Consider the following 19996-nt stretch of genomic DNA (forward strand, 5'->3'; position numbering starts at 1 on the left):
ACATTTTTGGGACAATCCAATATTTGAAACATCGAACCGCACCCCATTGCTCCTTTTGGTAGGTTTGAATAGGGCCTTTTATCTAAACATATGCTTTTAAATAAGGTCGTGGTTTGTATAAGGGAGAAGCTCTAAACAATCAAAGTAAAGCACGCCTACAAATAGTATCGATAAATGCGGTTTCAATACTGGAAATCTTGTGATAGCCTTAAAATATATTTTCATCTCTAATTATAAAATTTAAAGCTTCAAAAATAGTGTGGATCGACTAGATCTATAAAAACTAGAAAATTGATGGTCCAAAAATGCATTACAAGATGCACTATTTCTGAAACTTGAAATCCATTTTTTTTCTCTTGTATATGCATCTTGAGGTCGAGATGATCAATTTGAGGAGATTTGGGCATCAAAATAACTTTTTCTAGTGAAATTTTTTATGTGTGCCCTAATTTGATTGTTTAGAGCCTCATACTTATATAAACTTTTTCCTTTAAATAATTAAAAAAATGGGCAGTCTAATGCGCTCATAACAATGAACGGACCAATTTGAATGCTAGATGGCATTTTAGTACCGTGGTGTTAGGGTGGCAACATGTCGGGTCCGTCTAGACCTAGGCCCGATTAGTATCCAAGTCTAAAATTTGGACCCGTACCCAGATCCATCGGTTCCCAGATCTCGTCGAAACCATTGCCACCTTATGACTATTGAGCTTTTGTTTTTGTTTCTTTTTTTTTTTGCCTTTTTTTTTTTTTTACCATCATATACCCTATGGACTATGAGCTTCGTTTTTTTTTTGCCTGTAATACTGTAAATGTTGCCAATATTGTGACAATATGAACATCTAACATATGTAAAGATATATGATTACCATCATGTACCCTATGACTACAGGTACGGGTCGGGTTCGGCTTGACTCGAACCCAAATAGTATTCGTATCGAAAATTTGAACCCATAACCTGACCTGAGGTTAGGTATCCCGGTCCTAGGTCAAGTCGGGTCCATTACCACCGTTACGTGATGTGCTTGCCCTTTCAACATTAAATAGCATTTAAGTCATTTTAAAGACAAACAAATGGGCATGTATACCATGCTACCATAGGAGCATGGTGCACGTCTACTCCCTCAGTCATAAGATCTAATTGAAAGGATTTCTTGTGGTAAAAAAGTTTGGAAAAACTCTAAAAATCACTAGATAATTATTCTCAAATAAAACAAAAATTGAATTTTGAATTTTCTACCACTTAGATATCACCAACATTATTATAGCCTTTTCTCAATTAATTGGAGTCGGCTACATGAATATTGATCTTCCATTCTGTTCAATTAAAGTCCATACCCTTAATGAAGTCATAAGTTCTATAGTTTTCGGACTACTTCCAACCACATCAAATTAGAAAAATGGACATAAGTGTTAGGGCCACTTAAATATCACCATCTTAAAATTAAACGGTCTCTATTTAATCTTGAAATTTTTTTTTTTTTTCAAATACATAAAAAGTGCAATTACGATATATTTTTTTGTATTGAAGTTAATCCACATGTTGAAGAGGTTGCATCCAAAAAATTTGGAGTCCAAAAGCTAATCCTACTTGGGTTTTTACTTGAGAAAGTAAATACACGGAATATAATATCTTTTGGCAATACAAAATTGCAAGCCAATACTGTTCAAAAAGGAAAAGGGCACGAATAATCAAGTCTTAGCAAACTGCCTACAATCAATAAATTTGAGGGCGACAAAATATGAATTGATTTACGTTGTACTGGGTCATTCACAACGGCCAATCCAAATTTTTGTATATATATTTTAAAGGTGGTTGGATGTTTCAAACATCGGATTACCTAATTCAAACCTATCAAATGGAACAATAGGGTGGTCTGATGTTTCCAATATCAAACCAGCCCAAAAATGAGGCGGCATCATACTGCCCCAGAAACTATAAAAAGTTAAAAAAAAAAAAAAAGTATAAAAATATCATTTGATATTTACGCCATCGAACTTTGTCAAAATTGAAAAAAGAAAAAAAAAATTAAAAGAGGACTTAACTGTATAGTTTCAAAATTATGGACCAAAGGATAATTCTATAAATTTATCCAGATCCATACATATATTTCACTATCATAATTTACAGGTAAACATGTCCTTACATAGTCAAACCACCTTATAAAAAGCTACTAAAATGCCCAAATAATCTCATTTTTGTGTTTAATATCACATTAGTTATTTTCTAAATTTCATTTCAATCAATTACTTCCGTTATAAAATATAAAATTGCTCTTATTTAAACTTGAGAGAACCATACACAATCAAAGGCACCTTGGTAATTATGCTCACTTAAGTGACCTAAGCTGAATGACAGCGATACCATTATTTTCAAGGCGAGCAATATAGAAATGTTTGACATGACTGTACATGCCCTTGGTTGTTGACGATTGGTGACACTTAACTCACTTTAACTTTGTACCTTGTTCCATGTTGATAACCATAAATGATTTGCATTGTCGAAATGGTCCTACTTTTTCAAGGTTCCCAATTCTAAACATAAGTAATTCAACCGGTTAAACATATTTTATGAGGAGGTGCTTTATTAAAATGAAACTTAAAAGGTAACCCTTCAAATATTAAATGGGATGATTTGATTATGTCAATTATTTTTAGGAAAATTGCATAAAACTTTCAAAAATAGACTTTCTAAGCAATTTACCCCCAATCTAACTTTCTTTGCAACTTTTTTCACAAAACCAAGTTTTATAGCAAATACCCTGCAAAGACAAAAAGTTCTTTTTTTTATATGAAAATACCCTTCCCGTATCTTCCCATACATAACAAATCATTTTGCTAGCTATTGATGGACCCCATTAATACTTATGTCGGACAGCGGTTACAAATTATCGGACCCCATCCATTCTGTCGGACAGCAATTGTGAACTGCCGGACCACTTATTCCAAAAACAAATTTGACGGGCCACACTTGTTAAATGCTAGACCACTAATTCCAGACACAATTGTGCCAGACCGTAGCTTCTAAATGTCAGACCGCCCATTAATCTAGAAACACATGTCGGACCGCACTTGTTAACTACTAGACAAGTATCAGACCGCCACTTTAAAACGCTGGACGACCCCTACTCCAGTAACCTAAGCATCGGATCGTCACTTTAAAATGCCGGACTGCCCCTACTCCAGTAACCTAATTGTCTGACTGCCACTTTAAAATGCCAGACCACCCCTACTCCAGCAACCAAGTACTGGACTACCACTTTAAAATGTTGGAATGACCCTACTCCAATAATAAAGACTGCCTGACCGACACCTGTAATGCAAGATTGCTCCGAGGGAATGCCGGACCGCCCCTTTTCCAATAAGATATATGTCGGACCGCTATAGTGAAGTGCCGAACGTCCCCTTATTCCAGTGACAAATATGTCGGACCGCGATAGTCGAGTGCCAGATCACCCCTTTTTCCATAAAGCAATATGCTAAATCGCTTTATAGTGAAGTGTCGGATCGCATTCTTGAAGTTTCGGATCGCTCTATTTGATTTCCCAGTTCCCCAAAAGAGTGAATCCATCAACAATTTTGTCGAGCATATCACTCTCCTACGCATTGATTGTAGCATCATTAAGAGTCACAAACTCATCCTCCTCATGTCAACTAGGGAAGGGCATCATATCAATATTTACAAATAACTTTTAGTTCCCACCAATAAACATCCCCACCCCCCTCCAACACCCCAACTCTCCTCAAATATCCCTCTTGTATAACAACATGCACAATTATGAACATTATGAGATCTAGTTATCAAGATATTGAATTATGATGAAAAGGATATGAATATAGACATCTAACTGCTTATGCAATGACTAAGTCCCAATGGATTGGCCTCAAATAAATTCCATTAGCATGGTATAGAGGGAGAGAAAGTGCATAAATGGTTTGGGAGCTTTTTCAGCACATGAAATTTTTTTGCAAGGCAGTGAAATATAGTTCATACATAAAAACACAATAAAAAAAGCCAAGCAAAAAAACTTTGCAGCTTCGCATAAAAGACTTAGCAACGATCCTTAGTGCTGCAGCTCCCACAACCGTCACATAAAATAATAAAGAATCAAATCAGTTACCAAGATGCACAAATGACCTATATCCACAGCCAAGATGCACACATGAGCCATATCCACAGCCCAGTGCCCCACTAGCATTGCAAGTGACATGCCACTCACTGGAAGCCCATATAATAAAGTGGAGGTCACAATGATTTGCCTTGCACAGAACAAATAGAAAGGACCTAGAGAAATTCCCTTTCTCTATCAATAGAGCCTTAAGGCATATGCAACCTAAGATATCTATTTTTCATAATCTTTTTGTCAATAGCAATGTGTGTAAAATGAAAATACTACTTTCTAGCACTTAAATAATTTGCATAAAACTCTATACAAAATTCTTTTGGAACAAGACATCAATAATGTCCATATATAATACGTCGAAACAAATATGAAACTAAAAAATACATCTAAAAAATACATATGATTCTAAAATACATGTCAAACTGAAAAATATTAGTCACTTTCTTCGCCTCAGCCATTTTTTTTTTGGCCAGATTGCTATACCCTTTCCTTCACATGGGGTTCCTCCATAGTCCTTCCCTCCTAGACATCCCCCTCTATTCGCGATCACAAATTCATTCCTCTTGGACAACTTTAATCTGGTCATTTTTGTTCTTTGTTCTCTCCTCATTGTCCTCATCAGTCTCGTTGGCCTCATCTCTACCATCTCTCTCATCGCTTTCTCTTTACTTATCTCAACCATCCCTTCTCACTCTCCCTTTCCTCGTCTCCACTATCTTCTTCCTCGCTCTCGTTTTCCTCATCTCCATCATCTCTATCTTTGCTCTCGCTTCTACCATCTCCTCAGCACCTGTCACTATAAGAGTGTTCTGTAATAGCAAATCTTGGGCTGCCTGTATATGATGTCTGGATTCTCCTGCTAATACTTCACTACTAAGTGCAGCTTGTAGCATCCCTATACTAGGTTAATCATTCTAAGTAGACAATACAAAACAAAACAAAATAGATAATTAGTTGGAATGCATATTAAGTCAATAAAAACTAAAATACATAAATGAAATAATATCTATTTCCTGTCTTCATCATGGCCTATGGAGCATTGTACATGTGATTGCGACTGCGAAGGGCGGCACATGGGGGTATTTCTATATCTATGGGTGAAAATGTTGTACCAAGCCGTATAATCTTTTATAGGCATTCTATCATATTTATCCGTGACTGACTTGACAACATTGTGTTTTCATTGCCGTCATTCACTTGCTACTCAACTTGTCAATCCAACTTGTGGGGTGTATACCGACCTTCTCCCTCCTATCCCACTTGAGAGGCCCAACAGGAATCTTTTGCATCTTCCCAAATTGCCGCAACACACGATCAAGTATATAATATTCTTGACTATGAAAACTTATCAAGTATGATTGGCACAATGTGTTTTCTTTACTGAGTGTATCTAATGGGTTGTGCTCCTCATATGGTTGTCAATTCACCTTTAACAAAAAATAACACAATTATATAAGCACACAAGCAAACTACTAATCATGTTTGTATTTGTCTTTAATAGATTACCTACAAATACATAATCACACAAGAAAATCACTAACGGAAATGGATTGCTTTATGATCTTTCTCAATTCATCTTGAGCGTGTGGTGTAAGAGTTGTAGTCCAGGTTAGCTTCCAAGTGGCAGACGGCCATTAGTTTCATGATTTGTCTTCTAATCAAGTCAACGCACTAGAGAATTAGTATGTCTCGTACTTCTAGAATCCAGTTGTTAAATGACTCAACCACATTAGTTGTTACTTGGTTATATGCTTACCCCTGAAGAGCGATGTGGCCCAACAGTCTGATGATGCTTCCATGAACCACTTGAATGCATCATCATAAATTAATCTAATTTTGCTCATCTTCTCAAAGTACTCTTTCAGTCTGTATGCTCTACATGCTTGGATAAAGGATTTTACAATTGCCTTCTTAATATGATTAGGTATATGTTTTACTTCTTTCTTGAAATTCTCTGCTAAATGACACTTACAAAAGCCATAATGAGCATTCTAAAAAAATTGACAAACGTGGCAACTAGACCAAGGTGTCTATCTCATAAAGAAATGATTTCACAATATGTCCCAATGACAATCTTTAGAGATTCCATAAATCATAACCAGTTATCGGTACTTACGGCATCCACAATAGTGAATACAACGGGAAACATTTGTCCTTCCCATCAAGTGACTTGGCAAAAAGTAGAATCCCAAGGTACCGTGCCTTCAATGTTGTCCCGTCGAGAAATAGAAGTGGATAACATCCACTTTTAAAGCCATGTATTGAGTCATAAAAGGTTAAGAACAATCAACAAAATCTACCATCTTGTCTTACTTGTCCTGTCACATAACTACCAAGATTTGTCTCCATCACATGGTTTTTATATGCAAGTAACGGGTTGTATGTCTCCTCTTACGAACTATGTATGTCTTTGATAGTCATTTCTTTCCTTCGCCAAGCCTTGCAATTGATGATTGGGGGGCTTGACCTTAGAAGTCATCTAGAGATTCAAACCGCTGCCCTATACCAATAAGTGAATCCCATGAACTAAGCAACCTTGATGCATTACTTTGTTCAGAACCATGGACCAAAATATTAGAGGATTAGGGGCGTCTGACCTCTTCGATTACGTTAGTATTATATAAAGTACTTTCATCCCTATGTTCACTCTCATCAAATGCATAGACAAACACATTATTCTCGCCTTCATGTGCATTCAACATCCTCTCAATATCATTGTTAATGAATAGGTTCAAAATAAAACTTCTATTTATCAGGAAAAAATACCTCAATGATATCAAGTGGATACGAATGAGAACTGCTCTGCTACGTATTTTCACATGTCACCTAACTGAGCTCTATTGTCAATCATAAATGTATATGCATCACTACCAATATAATTTAAAGTCTCATTGATACTTTATCAGAGTTCTCCACCAAAAATGTAATAAATAAATCCACTATCACCCATTTTCTTTTGTCATGCACAAGATCTGTAATAATTTACACTCCATACATTGTATTACAATGTCTTAATACTGGCCGTAAACTTGTCCGCATTTGAAAGGCTCAAACTAGATTGTTTCAAATCACTACAATTAAATTTTAAAAAGAGGTAGGCATATTGTTGGGAGGTATATAACCAACAAAAATATTTATAATATAACCTATAAAAATAGTTTTAGAATTAATTATTTGAATACTGCAATCTTAATGATTTTACCCTATTAATGTCTCGATTTTTTAGTTAATGATGAAAAATAGCCTTGAAATAAAGAGCCTCAAAAGATGAAACCTAGCTTTTAAGATGAACATGCAATTCAATATTTCTACGATTAAAAAACTAATTCATATCCAAGTTAAAAGAGCTACTGCTAAAATTAACGAGAGTTAGGCATTTTTATTTTAATGACAAACTAAATTTTAACAAGAGAAAGAGGATGGATCATCAAATAAGAAACAATTCAGGAAAAGAAAACCAATAGAAAACAGATACAACAAAAACAAATGCAAAATTTACTACCACCAAGAACATTCAAGCCCTAAAATGAGAATAAGGAAAAAAAAATGACGAACTCCATAACACATTATATAGCATAAAAAACACCAAAATATTTTTGAAAAAAGAGTAACTTTAGAATGGATGCTTCTATAATAGTTTAATGTCAAAGATAATTCGATAAATAAGAAAATAAGGTAGGTAACCATACAAGAAGTACTAGAGAGACGTGCATAACCTTGCAATGGCATATTCTCTAAATATATCCCATAAAAGAAAATTGCACAGTGAAAGGTCTTGGGTTTATGTGGCCCTTAAAGGCCTTATAAGTGGCCAATAAAAACATTTGATATAGTGGAACATGAACTCAGTGGGAGTGTGGTCCCTCGTGGACCATACTAAGCAAACGATGGTTTGTTGATACCAATCTGTGCTTGACGATCTAGGCCAGTCGGTTGGAAAAAACCCATATTATCTGGACATGAAGAACAAACCGATGAGGGTTTATGGGTTAGCTCTTGATGAGGTCGGAGAATATGCCTAGATGAGTGAGCCGAGGGACTGTGTAACCTTTGTGTGTGATAGTGGCTTACAGAGATAGAGGCGAAAACCCCATCCATGTATCATCACACGGCATGAATATCGATAGATCGTTCGGGAAAGCCAGAAATCCACTTTTTAAGGTGAAGCATATGCATGTACGAGAGATACCCATATGCGTCATAGAGCTATGGTCACATAAGGTCTTGGTGACCTTGACTCGTCTCTAAGGGAAGACTTGTAATCCGCAAACTGAGATTGCAGCCCCTTGGCTCATCGGCCAGACTTTGGTGACCCACTAATAAGCCTGTGCTTAGATTGTAGGTCATGAGAACTATTAGATCCATTCGATAAAACAAGAGTGTCCTGTAGTCCACAGTTGAAAGTGAAGTGCCCTATGATTGCTGATTCAATTCCTAAACCATATGGATCAATTTCTCATCATATTAATTTAATAATATTTGTTTTATAATAGAAATTATTTAAAATTTTTATTTGAATTTTTATGAGACTTTTGATATTTTATTTACAATATTTAGACTTATAAAAATAAAGATATTGATTTTATAAAAGTATAAAACTCAAATAATATTTTTAGAAATTATTTCGTCAATTTTAAAATTACATAAAATTAACAGGGGGGGCCATTGTGCACATGGGCCCACCATGTATCAAGTGGGTAGGGCCCACACATGCCACACATGAGTGGCACACGCCACCTCTTGGATGCTTTTCTTTGAGATCAAGTTATCTTGAGTTTTGATAAGTTATCTTGTAACATGTGATTATATGAAGATATGGAAATATATTGACCATATCTTGACTAAAATATGAAAGCATATATTAACTTGATATATCTTTGGAATATTTTGTGAAAGATTAAGCTATGGTATGGAAAGCATAATATTTTAATTAGATATAATTTATTTATTTTTTAATGATGGAAAAATGGTTAAGGAAATGGGGATAATGGTCTAGGCACATTTCATAATGTTAATGGCTCATCTATGGAATGGATGGCTCAGATCTCTCACCCTGCTCAACGGTTCATATTTAATCTCAACAAAAGAAGTAAACTATGAGAAACCCTAGACTTAAGTTTGTACTATAAATAGGAATACACCCCCTATTCTCTCTCTCCCACAACTCTCTCTCCTCTCTCCCAAAGGGGCACACCCCACTCTCTCTCCTCTGCCTTTCTCTCTCTAACCCTCTCTCTCCTAAGCCTATAGAGGGGCATGACCCAATTCCCACTCTCTCTCTCAATTGTTGGGAAATTAGGGTTACGCCAAAAATATTAGGGTTAGAGATTGTAGAAATTTAAGGGTGCATACTCAATTTGGCCGAAATTTGCTTTTTTAGTTCGAGATTGAAGCTAGACCGTTGATCCCATGTCATCGGATGGTGGTGACTCGGTGTGAGGTGTAATAAGCCCGGTTGAAGTAATATCTGGTATCTTCCAATTTTGTTTCTTGCAATTTTATCTTTATATTCTCAAAGATAGTACAGATTGTTTCAATGACATCAAGTTGTTAAGATCTTAGTTTTATTGTTATGTTTAATTTATTTTGAATTTCATAATATTGTAATAAGATCACCTGTAAGTGATCTTTTTGCCAAAACAAAAGGGTTGAAATAAAAAAATAAAAATAAAAATAAAAAAATTTATTCCCCTGTAATGAAATCACATAGGTCTTTCTTTTCAAAGGAACCGTAACCATGTATGGATAAGAAAATTCAAGAAAATGAAAAGAACCCTAGAATCCATTAATATTTCTGAAACATAATGACCTCAAGTTACCCTAGAATAGGTGCTCCTAAGATAAAAAGAAAATTCAAGATATGAAACATCCTAGTTTAAATGAGAAATAGGGATTGTTTACAATTATCAGGCAAATGAGAATTAGGGTTAGAGACTCTGGTGGATTATTTTTATGTTTTTCTATAAAGAATTTGCTACAGATAATTTTTATAAAAATAAATAAAATACTCTTCATACATTTGATGGGGTTGATTTGGGGCTGAGAGATTAAGCTAGAAATCAAGCTTGAGCTTTGAGGGCTTGGGCTAGGGCTGAGAAATCGAGAGCCCGAGCTAATTCACAGAGTTGTGGGTCCTTATAGAGAGAGAGAGAGCGAGAGACAGGGAGAGAGCTCGGGTCCTGGATTCGGGGAAAGAGATCAAGAGAGAAGGTGAGTTCTCAGGTCATGAGTGCTATATCCCTTGTAGAGGGACAGGGAGAGAGCTCGGGCCTAGCTTCCGAGAGAGAAAGCGAGAGAGAGGGAGCACGGACCATTGGGTCTAGAGAGTGAGAGAGAGGGAGACAACGTGGGTCCTTTGAGTGAAATGTTAAAGTTGGGAAAATATGACACAGAGAGAGAGAAGGAGAGAGAGAGAGAGATAGGGGTGCGGAAAAGGGGTAAAAGTTAAAAGAGGGTATTTTATTTTTATTTATTTTTATTTTTAAATTTTATTTTTATTTTTATTTTTATTTTTATTTTTATTTTTATTTTTATTTTTGAGTTAGGAGGTATTTGCTAGGAAAGTTATATTTGAAGAAAAAGCTGGTAAGCAAAGTTTGGTCCGTAGTTTCAAATGATTAGAGGACCCAAAGATTCCCATTTGGTTGGATAAACAATAATTGTTTAACTGGGCTTATTAACAAGGGCCACAAAATGTTGCGCTCTAAAGATGTAACCATAACTCATCCTTGCCATAATGAGGATTTTAACCTCTGCAAAACATAACAATAAAATAAAATTAAATATTTCATATGAAATAAAATAAAATAAGTGTATATTTATACAAAATAGGTATTTGAATTCACATAACTAGGGTTTGGCCTTAAGCTCGAATTATTGTAGATGTTGAGTCTCTGCTCGAAATGAACTGTAGAATCAATGTTTCAAAAAGTGAATCGAGGTCGAATTAAGAAGCAGTGCACATTAAGAAAAGGATAATCTAGATTTTCTACTAATACAAGGGAGGATAGCAAGAAATTTTCTTCACTCCATGGACCATATCTAATGTGGTTTGGTGCTCACATTCTTTTGGGTGGGTGGGTAGGTAGGTTCGTGAGTAAAAAACGAGTGTCCACATGTGACATTAATATTAAAAAATAAATAAATAAATAAAAAGGAGATGTGCACATGCTGCTCCATCAAACCATAATATCAAACGTATGCTTAATAACTCTTAGTATCATTTTTTTTACGAAAAATTACATAAATATTCATTATAGTATTCGTTATTATTAAAATATCAAATAATTTCTGTTATTACTCGTATGTCTCTTTTTTTCATTTCATAACGAATTTAAAAAAAAAAACGTTTTTACACTTTTTCAGTTTTTCAAAAACTGAAATCTAGCAAATTTCGGTTTTTTAAAAACCGAAATTGCTCTGCCTCATTTAAACCCTAGGAACTCTGCTTCTTTCACAACAGTCAAACTTTGGGGCTCGCTCTTCTGTATGCACTTTTTTCTCTCTCTCTCTCATACCTCTCTCACAATAAAACCTATTAATCAGACGGATTTTAATTGCATTTGACGGATTTTGAAGGCATTTGACGGTTTTCCAATCGGTATTGAAAGTATGTATATAATGATTTGTTGTTCGATTTTAGATATTTAGATTGCATAAGATTATGATTTAGGATTTCATACTTGAGTGTAAAAGATTGATTTAGGGTTTATTCAACGAATTTCGCAGTTTTATAAGTATGACAATTTGTTCGAGTGATATTTTGGATTTCTAAAAACTGTAAATTTGGGTTTTTTTTAGAACTAGAAATTTATGCATGAGGTTCTTAAGCTGCAAATTTTAGTATCATATCGTGAGTAAAAAACGAGTGTCCACATGTGACGTTAATATTAAAAAACAAACAAATAAATAAATAAAAAGGAGATGTGCACATGCTGCTCTATCAAACCACAAATATTAAACGTATGCTTAATAACTCTTAGTATCGTTCTTTTTACGGAAAATTACATAAATATTCATTATAGCATCCGTTATTATCCAAATATCAAATACTTTCCGTTATTACTCGTATGTCCCTTCTTTCACTTCATAACGATTTTTTAAAAAAATATATATTTTTACACTTTTTTCAGTTTTTCAAAAACTGAAATCTAGCAAATTTTAGCTTTTGAAAAACCGAAATTGTTCTGCCTCATTTAAACCGACGAACTATGTTTCTCTCACAATCGAACTTTGGGGCTCCTCTTTCTGCTCTCTGTATTTTTTTTTCTCTCTCTCTTACCTCTTCACATTAAAACCTATTAAACAGACAGATTTTAATTGTGTTTGACGGATTTTAATTGCATTTGACGGATTTTGAAGGCATTTGACAGTTGTTGAAGGTGTATGCATATAATTATTTGTTGTTCGATTTTAGATATTTAGATTGTATAAGATTATGATTTAGGGTTTCATACTTGAGTATAAGAGGTTGATTTAGGGTTTATTCGACGGATTTCACAGTCATATTAGTATGGCAATTCGTTTGAGTGATATTTTGGGTTTTTAAGAACTGTAAATTTGGGGTTTTTTTAGAACTAGAAATTTATGCATGAGGTTCTATTGAGTTAATTTTACTTTTTAGCTGCAAATTTTACATTTTATGTGGATTCATAAAATCACAATTTTTTGTTGTTCAGCTTTTTATGAATCATGTTAGTTTTATAGAGAGATTAGTTGTTGAGTCTGAGAGTTATGAATATGAAGTTTCCCTTTTATTTATTTATTTATATTATGCTTACCATTATTTATGATCATAATATTTTAGTGGTGAATTTGGTAAATCATGAGTTTCCTTTTCTAAGTCTTATTAGAATTCATATATTGTTGCTGTTATTTATTCTTGATTGTTGTTGTCATCCTTTTCTTCTTTCTTGCGAGAACTTAGATACTCTTAGATAGTTTTAAGTACACATTAGTGATAGATATAGTGATATCTGTGTAAAGGTTTGAAGTTTTTTTGTCTATAGATTGAGTTGCTTAAAAATGAAAATTTATATCCGATTTATGATGCATGTATTGAACATTTTGCAAATGCTTGTGGTTTTAGGAGTATATAGGAAATAAAGAACTTTATGCTTTCAATATTTTTTATAGAATAATTCAAAGACCATATTTATTTGAGAGCTCATTCGATATGTAAATTTGTGACCACCTATTTGGAGGTTTAATATGTGACTTCGCATTGTTTCATCGACTCTATATGCAAATGCGTGAAGAGTTCTTGCTATCTCAATATCCATTCCTTTGTATGATCATGTTCTTTTCATAGGCTAGTGGTTTTTATTGTAATGGTAAATAATAAAGAGAGGAAAATGATGATAAGCCAAGTATTGTATTGGAACCTATAGGTTCAGTTGAAGAGGTCCATAACACTAGGTTATGGTCTAAAATTGATCATATTTTCCGTTTAATAATAGCATGTCATTATTTATCAATTATTCAGTTAAGTTTTGCATACGTAACCTTATGATTAACATGGTGACCATATAGGGTTCCAGTGATTATGGATTATATACATCCAGATGGGGGATACCCTGGAGGTCCTGAGGATCCCAGTTTGTTGCAGCTATATAAGGATCATTCATCCTATTATATATGGGAAGGACAAGTATATGAATATATTCATCTTCTTTTTACATTAGCTCGTTATTTTTAATAAATTGTAGTCTGTTTGAACATCATACGAGTAGTATATGTGTATGAATTGTGACCCATATGTTGTATATTTGTTGTATTGCAGGAAAAACCAGATATAAGAATTGAGGAGAAAACTCATCAATTGCGCGATTGCCATATAACCAATGCTCAAGTTCAACTAGTGAATGCTTATGGACTTTGTGGGTTGTCAATTATCCGGCCAGGTCAAATAGATCATCCCTTGATCGCAGACAATACAGAGAGGTGACGTTCTGATACCAATTCTCTACATTACAATATTCAAATTGGTGAGATGATACCTACACTTTTTAATATGTACGAGATTCTCAATCTTGCTATGAATGGCGAGCCTATAAACTGTCGGCCAATTACTGACTATCGAGAGTATATAGAAAATCAATTGGGTGAAGTCCCCCTAGGACTAACTTGACAACCATCAAGCACTCGTGGTTGAAGAATAAATTTCATCCATTGCCACCTAATGCTGGGCATGTGGACGTTATTAGGTACACTCGTGCCTACTTGTTATTCCTCATCAGCGTCACTATTTGTTCAGATTCATCGTAGACAACAATGCCAACAAGGTATTTACAATTTTTTAAAGAGATTGAGCAAGCTGGCAGATATACTTGGGGTGCTGCAATACTCCCTTATCTATATCCTTCTCTTGGAAAAGCATGTACTTTGAAGCACAAACATTTTAGTGCCTCGACCGCTCTTATGCAGGTAAATATTGTTTACTCAAATCTTACAAAAGCATAATAGTTTAGGCAGTTTCCCAAAATATTTATAGTTGGGCAAGCTTTATATGCTTCCTTTACAACATAAAACTTATATACTTCCCCTTATCCAACCGTCCATTCTGAATGGAGGTCTAAGATTGCCCCAATCATAATGTCATGTCTCTACACTATTGTAGTTTTATTTTTTTCTATAAACTATTTTGGCACAAAATTTTGGATGTCCAATCCTCTATTAAACTCGCACTAGCAAAAAATATTTAAAAAATATTTTCAATAAAATAAAATGACCAAAATACCCCTAAAAATTTTAAGGGATATTTTGATCATTCTATTTTATCGAAAATTTATTTTTTAATGTTTTTTATAGGTGAGCCCCAATGAGAAGATGGCACGTACCAAATTTCATATTTATACAATTTGTATAAAAAAAACTAAAAATAAAATACTTTAAGACGTCAGATCTAAGATCAAACAGTGAGTCGCTCTCTTGATCAAAATTGGACGGCTGGATGATAGGAGAAGCATAGATCTTTTATGCTGTAGGGGACGTATAGAAACCTTTCCATTTATAGTTTATCATATCTTGATATAATGCAGTGCTGGACCTATGAGCATATTTTGCATATGAGGCCCATACCACATAGTATCCCTCCTAATTGGCCTAAAGATGGGAGCCACCAAAAATTATTACAGGAATCCACATAACCTGATGCCTCACATACGGCAGGAATTCGATAACCTCCAATCTAATGAGGTTAGACTAAATTTTAATGTGTTTAAGTTATTTGTTAATTTAAGTGATTTTGGTTGTTTTTAAGTATTTCTAGTTGTTTGCTCATTGATTTTCGTATGTGGGAGTTCAAATCATATGACAAGTAATATGAAATCTTTATTTCAAGCCTAATGAAGCTGGCATTCCAAACTTCGATGTGCATAACGATGCTAATATTTGATTACATTGTAGAGCTATATATGCAAGATCGTGTGCGTCGACAATTTGGAGTGCATCAGGGTACATAGCAAAGAATCTTATCTATGTTGGTAAGAGGAAGATTGTATTAATACGCAATAAATAGTAATACAAAAATAAAATATTGTATTAATTGTAAAAAAATTAAGCAACAGTGTATGGCAAGACTAAGAAAGGTACCAATCACGACGAGACTAAGAGCAAATATCTTCAAGTTTGTGGGATACTGTATTGGAGGACAGAAAAGTTCGTAGGATACTGTACTGAGGGATAGAAAATTTTTGGAACCCTAAAATATCAAGAAAAATGCTCTATATGCTCATATGATGTGGCCAAATTGGTTTTTTTCGAGCAAAAGTTTTCGGTTTTTTAAAACCAAAACTAAAAAAAAATCAGTTTTTGGAAAACCAAAATTTTAAGAATTTGGGCTTTTGAAAACCAAAATTTTAAGAATTTCGGTTTTTGAAAAACCGAAAAAGGGTAAAAGCAAATTTCTGAAAAAAATTGTTATAAAGTGAAAAAAGCGAACATGCGAGTAAAAGCGGAAAGTATTTAGTATTTTGATAATAACGGATATTTACATAATTTTTCCCTCTTTTTATATAGTTTTTTTAAAGAAAGGAAAAGGAAAAGGAAAAAGCATAAAAAATTGGCTAGGAAAACCAAAATCAAAATTCAAGATTTTGGGTTTTGATTCAAAAAAATTGTTTGATCTTTTGTCGATCAATACAATTGGAGCATTTTAGGACAAATCGGAGTAAATTTGGTGAAAAAAGGGAAAGAAATCAAAGATGATTTCCTATTTTGGGTTAAAAAGCCCTCAAAATTTGAAAAGTTTTTTTATCTCATATTGGCTTTTTATACTAAAAAATCATATAGGGTTTTATAGAGGTTTTAGGATACGTTTGGTTCGCATGAAAATGATTACTTAAAAATTATTTTCTTAGAAAATAACTAATTTCTCACATTTGGTTCGTAATAAAAGTAAGAAATAGTTTTACCATGGAAATTAATTTTCATAGAAAGTATCCAAAATCTAAGAAATTGGAAACGTACCTATGTAGGTATGATTCCAATTTCTAAGAAAATAATCAAAGTTGGGGGGCTGCCATCGGACCAAGCTGGCCCAAGGTCCCCCGTAAGGCCCGGCCAAAAAATGTGCCTGAAAAGCCTGCCTCACAATGTAATATTAAAGCCCAACCAATAGCTAGAAAATTTATTTTAAAAAATATTGGTTCTCTAGAGAGAGAAAGAGATATTGGATTTTTAGAGAGAGAAAGATAGATTGGGTTTTTAGAGAGAGAATAGGTTTTTAGAAAGAGTGTATTTTTAGACAGAAAAAGAGATTGATTTCTAGAGAAAGAAAGAGAGTTTGCGTTTCTAGAGAGAAATATAGACTAGATTTTTAAAAAGAGAAAAGATTAGGTTTCTAGATAGAGAAAGAGGGATTGGGTAGAGAGAGAAAAACTGGGCTTCTAGAGCGAGAAAATTGGATTTTTAGAGAGAGAAATAGATATTAGATTGCTAGAGAGAATAGGTTTTAGAGAGAACAATAAGATTGGGTTTCTAGAGAGATAATGTGTTTTTAAAGGAAGAGACATTGGGTTTCTATAGGGAGAACGGATTTTTAGAGAGAGAGATTGGGTTCCCATACAGAGAAAATAGGTTTTTAGAAAGAGTAAGAGAGATTGAATTTCTAGATAAAGAAAATAGGTGTTTAGAAAGAGAAAGAGAAATTGGATTTTTAGATAGAGAATGGGTTTTTAAGAGAGAGAGCAATTGTTTTTCTAGAGAAAATGAGTTTTTATAAAGACAGAGATTGAATTTCTACTGAGAGTGGGTTCATGAGAGAGATATAGATTGAGCTTTTAGAGAGAGAAAGAGAGATCGGGTTTCTAGAGAGAGAATATGAGTTTTAGAGAGAGAATGAGAGATTGAATTTCTAGAGAGAGACAATGGGTTTTTAGGGAGAAAGAGAGATTGGGGTTTAGAGAGAAAATGGGTTTTTAAATAGAGAAAGAGAATGGATTTCTTAAAAGAGATATTGGGTTTCTAAAGAGAGTGAGTGAAAGGTTTTCAAAGAGAAAAAGAGAGATAGGTTTTCTAGAGAGATGATAGGTTTTTAGAGAGAGAAAGATAAATTGGGTTTCTAGAGAGAATGGGGTTATAAAGAGAGAGAATGTGTTTCTAGATAGAGAGAATGGGTTTTTAAAGAGAGATATTGGGTTTCTAGAGAAAATGAATTTTTAGAGAGGAGATAACAGGTTTTTAGAAAGAGAAAGACAGATTAGATTTCTAGAGAGAGAGAATGGGTTTTTAAAGAGAGATCGAGTTTCTAGAGAGAGAATGTATTTTTAGAGAGAGAAAAATAGATTGAATTTTTAGAGGGAGTGGAATTTTAGAAAGAGAAAGACAGATTGGATTTCTAGAGCAAGAGAATAGGTTTTTAAAGAGAGAGAGAGATTGAGTTTCTAGAGTGAGACAACAGGTTTTTAGAGAGAAAGAGATTGGGATTTTATAGAGAGAGAATGTATTTTTAAAGAGAAAAAGAGAGGCTTTTTTGGACAGAGAGAGATTCAGTTCCTAGAAAAAGACTATGTTTTAGAGAGAGAAAGATATAGAGAATGGGTTTTGAAAGAGATTTGATTTTTAGAGAGAAAATGGATCTTTAGATAAAGAAAGAGATTGGATTTTTAGAGAAAGAGAATGGGTTTTCAAAGAAAGAAAGAGATATTGGGTTTCTAGAGAGAAAATATGGTTTTTTAGAGAGGGAAAGAGAGATTAGATTTTTAGAAAGTCCATAGGTTTTTAGAGAGAGAAAGTGAGATTAGATTTTTGGAGAGATTGGGTTTTTAAAGAGAGAATAAGAGAATAAGTTTTTAAAAAAGAGAAAGAGAGATTGGATTTGTAGAGACAGAATGGGCATTTAGAGAGAGCTTTTAAAAAGAAAGAGATTGGGTTTCTAGAGAGAATGAGCTTTTAGAGAAAAAAGATTGGATTTCTAAAGAGCAAATGAGTTTGAGAAAGAGAGAGGGTGATTGGAATTTTAGTGAGATTGGATTTCTTAACAATCATCTTATAATGAGTTTTTTTTTTTTATCTCGTATTCATTAGATAATTATCAGTGCCTTCTCAATAATATTTGTAATAGCAATTAAAAGTTAAAAATATACATTCCAGATTCTATAGTAGATTCCCGAATATTTACCAAACGAAAGAAAATAATTTCATATGAAATCTAATTTTAAGAAATTTATTTCCTAAAAACTTAATTTACTACAAGAAAACTATTTCACGCGAACCAAACGACGGATCATTTGAAACAAATATGAAGTTTTATTTTGTTAAGAATTGAGTAAGAATTTGGAAGAAAGGCGGATACGTAGTTTAGATTTACCGAATCGTAAGTTCGATGAGAAAAAAAAAGGGGCAAGTACGTTTGATGAGAACCACATCAAAATCTCAAATAAATACAAATAATCAATTTTTGAATAAAAATGAGGTTTTCCACAATCAATTTTGGGGGTTAAATGGATAACAATCCAAAACAAAATACAGCATAGACCTAAAAATCAATTTTGGGGATTAAAATGAATTTTATCCTGGTTTTTTCAACCGTATGGGGAGGCTCGCTTGTGTTGAGCGAGTCTCAGACTTGTACGCTGCGGTCCCAAGTCAACTCGGCTGAGTCATCTTTTCTAATCACTGTTCAAGAGTATGTCTTAGGAATTTGGATAGGCTGGTATTATACTGTCGATAGATGTGCATGGATCAGTGCGATCAAATTATTGCAAGATTCTTTCCGTGTGATCATAGTATCACTTGCACCCAATATGGTGTTCCAGCCAGAAGCAGTTAACCACTCAACCAGTATCATTTAGTTGGAACTAAAGAAACCTATATAGAAATTCCTGAAAATCATTTCACTTCTGTCTTGGTTTTCAATATCTACGTCTTTCTCCCTGTACAGCATTAAATAGTGAGTTATTTTTATTGCCAAAAATAAATAAAAAAATGGGGTCAATAAAATTCAGTGCTTGGTGAATACATTCATTTCCAAGAGAAGCTCAACAGAATTCAAAAGGCTTAGAACGTAAGAAATTGAGATAGTTAAGGGCAATACAGTCTTTTCATATTCATTTGAACCATTAATTGCACATGGCCATCATTGTGAAGGACCCCATGCCAGTCACCCTTTTAACCTCCAAGCATGTTCTAACTAGTTTATGGCACATTCATCATCTCGCTCATTTTATACCTTCCATTAAACCTCCCCATTTCCAAATTCCACCTACACAATCTTTCATCTTTCTCCCTACCACGAATTCCATTTCCTATATATATAGATACACATCAAAGATGTTCCATAAGAACACAGGAAAATATGCATGAATGACTGACCTTCAACTCTAAATAGCCTCTCCACAAAAGCAAATCAGTAGAAAGAAACAACTAATAAC

This window comes from Amborella trichopoda, chromosome 1 (assembly GCF_054954075.1).
Source record: "Amborella trichopoda isolate Santa Cruz 75 chromosome 1, AtrichopodaSantaCruz75HAP2 v2.0, whole genome shotgun sequence".
Taxonomy (NCBI): Eukaryota; Viridiplantae; Streptophyta; class Magnoliopsida; order Amborellales; family Amborellaceae; genus Amborella; species Amborella trichopoda.